Genomic DNA, 4,084 nt, shown 5'->3' with positions numbered 1-4,084 from the left:
CAGGCTGGGGATTCGAACCCGCCACCTCAGGTGTACGTGGCTGGCGCCTTAGCCGGTTGAGCCACAGGCGCCGAGCCCAGAAATACTTCTTAAATAAGATGTAAAAGTCACTATCCATAAAGGAAAAGATTGAGAAATTAGACTACATTGAAGTTAAGATCTTTTGTTCATTGAAAAAGGCATTGAGAGAGTAAAAAGGCAAGGCGTTGATTAGGACATGTAAACACAGCACATACAACTGACTAATGGCCTCTGTTCAGAATATATAAAGAGAAAATCCATTTAAAAATGGATAACCCAATAGAAAACTGGGCAAGATACTTGAACAAGCAAGACACTTGAACAAGCATGTCACGAAAAAGGATATCCAAAAGGCCAATATGCAAATGAAAAGATGTTCAATTTTATTACTCACCAGGGAAATACAAATTAAAACTACAATACACGACCACAACACGCCTATCAGAATGACTAAAAATAAAACACCTAACAATGCCAAGAGCTGGCAAGGATGTGGAGTGATGGAAATGCTCCAACATAGCTGGTGGGAGGAAAAGAAATTATTACAATCACTTCGGGAAACTCTTTAGCATCTGCTAAACATAAACAAATATGTATCCTATGACCCAGACATTTTACTTCTGGGTTTACGCCCAAGTGAAATGTATGTATATACGGTCACCAACAAAATATAATATGTGCTAGAATGTAGAAAGCAGCCCTAATTTGCAGCAGCCAAAAATAAATAAATAAATAAAAGGAGATCACTCAAATTTCTATAAATGAATAAATTGGGGTGTGTTTACAGAATGGAGTACTACTTGGCAAGGCCAAGGGATGGATTGCATTTATAATTGATACGCCCAACCTAGATAAATTTCACAATCATAATGTTGAGTGAAGAAGTCAGACACAAGTTTATACTGCATATTTTGATTCATGTCACCTGCAAAAAATAGGCAACACAGAACTATTGTGTATAGGAAGGGGTACTTAGTTGGTAAAACCAAAGTCAGGTAAGAGTCAGTAAAGTGGGTACTGTCAAAGGAAGGGAGAGATCAGTGCCCAGGTAGAGGCAGGAAGAGGCTGGCAAAAGCCCCTTTCTTTTTTTTTTAGAGACAGAGTCTCACTTTACTGTCCTCTGTGCAGTGCCATAATGTTACAGCTCACAGCAACCTCCGATTTCTTGGCTAAGGTGATTCTCCTGCCTCAGCCTCCCCAGTAGCTGGGACTACAGGCACCTGCCACAATGCCTAGCTATTTTTTGTTGCAGTTTAGCCGGGGCTGGGTTCAAACCCACCACCTTCAGTATATGGGGCTGGTGCCCTACCCATTGAGCCACAGGTGCTGCCCCAAAAGCTGGTTTTCTTTCTTTATCTGGGCAGTGTTTACACAGGTGTCTTCACTTTGTCATTTGCAGTAAGTAGAACATTTATGCATCGTGTACTTTTCTGTAGGTATGTCACTAGTTCATAGTTTTAAAGGATTTAAATAATTTTTTTTTGGTAGAGACAGAGTCTCACTTATCACCCTCAGCAGAGTGCTGTAATGTCACAGCTCACAGCAACCTCCAACTCCTGGGCTTAGATGATTCTCTTGCCTCAGCCTCCTGAGTAGCTGGGACTACAGATGCCTGCCAAAAAGCCTGGCTATTTTTTGGTTGCGGTTTGGCTGGGGCCGGGTTTGAACCCGCCACCCTTGGTATATGGGGCCAGTGCCTTACCCACTGAACCACAGGTGCCACCCAAGATTTATTTTATTTTATTTTATTTTTTTTGAGACAGAGCCTCAAGCTGTCCCCCTGGGTAGGATGCTGTGGCATCACAGCTCACAGCAACCTCTTCTGTCTCTGCCTCCCAAGTAGCTGGGATCACAGGTGCCCCGCCACAATGCCTGGCTATTTTTTTTGGTTGCAGCCATCATTGTTAATTGGCAGGCCGGGGCTGGATTCGAACCCTCCACCTTAGGTGTATGTGGCTGGCGCCTTAACCACTTGAGCCACAGGTGCTGAGCCGCCATCCAAGATTTAAATAATTTAAAGAGTTTTTTTTTTTTTTAAGACAGAGTCTCAAGCTGTCGCCCTGGATAGAATGCCATGGTGTTATAGCTCACAGCAACCTCCAACTGGGGTTCAAGCAATCTTCTTGCCTCAGTTTTCCTATTTTTAGTAGAGATGGGGTCTTAATTTTGCTCAGGCTGATCTTGAATTCATGAGCTCAAGCAATCCACCTGCCTCAGCCTCCCAGAGTGCTAGGATGTAAGCGTTCTCTTACAAACTGGGCAGACTAGATGTCTTGGGGATAATATTAATAGTAATCAGAGGGATGGCATCAGGCCCTTTTCTGTGCCAGGTGCCATTCTGAGTGGTTTATGTGTATGTATTACCTTATTTAATCTTTATAGCCACCCTATGAGGCAGTTATTATTGTTATTCCCATTTCACAGGTGGGGAAACTGAGGTACAGAGCGGCTAAGTCACTTGTCTAAGCTAGTCAGTATAGGAGCTAGATTTAAACACAAGCCATCTAGCCCCAGAGTAGATGCATCACAGGATTATGGTGACATGTGAGCTAGGAGCCTTCATCTATCACATCAGGGTCTAACAGATGCAGTCCCAGTGGGGTTTCCCAGGCAGAAGGAATTCAAGGGATACATGAACTTGAATAGCAACAAAAAATTTATCTCTTTGCTTTTACTCCTCTTTAACTTCCCAATTCTCAAAATTCATTTTGGGGACATCTTAGATCCCTAAGACCCTTTTCAGGGGACAAAGGAAGTCAAAATTATTATCATAATAAGGTTTTTTTAAAAAAATCATAATAATGTTAACATGTTTTTCCTTTTCACTGTCTAGGAACTATGTGATCTGTGATGATGTCAGTGCTCTCCTGGCTAGGAGAATGTCTATGTGTATATTCATGTGGTTTAAAACTTCTCATTTTCGGTGACTCATGCCTGTAATCCTAGCACTCTGGGAGGCTGAGGCAGGTGGATTGCCTGAGCTCACAGGTTCTAGACCAGCCTGAGCAAGTGCGAGACCCCATCTCTAAAAAATAGCTGGGCATTGTGGTAGGTAGGCGCCTGTAGTCCCAGCTACTCGGGAGGCTGAGACAAGAGAATCACCTGAGCCCAAGACTTTGAGAATGCTGTGAGCTATGCCTCCCCGGCATAGCTCTTCCGAGGGGGACATAGCGAGACTCTTTCTCAAAAGAAAAAAACTTCTCATTTTCATTTTCCTACATGGTAAATATTAATAGATTTAACCCACACATGCAATAGCTCAGTAATTTTTTTAGAGTGTAAAGTCTGAGAACTGCTGCTGTAACTGCAAGTTAGCACACCTTTCGGTCATGAGGACAGTGATAGGACCACAGGACTCTCAGCAGACCAGGGGCTTTGATGTGGGAGAAGAAATCACGGATGTTTCCACATCTCATTACAGTCATTGTAGGAATCTCAAACATCTTTCATACACTCGTTGAAACTTCTAAATTACCTTAGTTTTTTGACCTGCCACTAGATCTTGAAGTTTAATGTATTCATAAAGAAGTATCTATGTTATTGTATCATACATTTGTTTTAAAAATATTTGTATATCTGGCCAGGCACAGTGGCTCATGCCTGTAATTCTAGGACTCTGGGAGGCTGAGGTGGGTGGATTGCTTGAACTCAGAAGTTTGAGACCAGCTTGAGGAAGAGTGAGACCCCATCTCCACTAAAAATAGAAAAATCAGCCAGGTGTTGTGGCAGGTGTCTGTAGTCCCAGCTACTCTGGAGGCTGAGGCAGGAAGATCACTTGAGCCCAGATGTTTGACATTGCTGTGAGCTAGGCTACACTTTAACCTGAGCAACAGAGTGAGACTCTGTTGCCAAAAAAAATTAAAAAATTAAAACAAATCACATCTGTAATTCAATAGCATTGATTTCCTTTGTAATTTGATGTATTTATTTTGTCCATTAAAAACATGATCCTGGCTTGGCGCCTGTGGCTCAAGCGGCAAGGTGCCAGCCACATACACCTAAGGTGGCGGGTTCAAATCCAGCCCGGGCCCGCCAAACAACAATAACATGCTGCAACCAAAAA

The sequence above is a fragment of the Otolemur garnettii genome, unplaced genomic scaffold (genome assembly GCF_000181295.1).
Source record: "Otolemur garnettii isolate 467f Iridium unplaced genomic scaffold, OtoGar3 scaffold00233, whole genome shotgun sequence".
Taxonomy (NCBI): domain Eukaryota; kingdom Metazoa; phylum Chordata; class Mammalia; order Primates; family Galagidae; genus Otolemur; species Otolemur garnettii.
The sequence above is the reverse complement of the archived record's forward strand: the minus strand, read 5'-3'. Positions refer to the sequence as shown.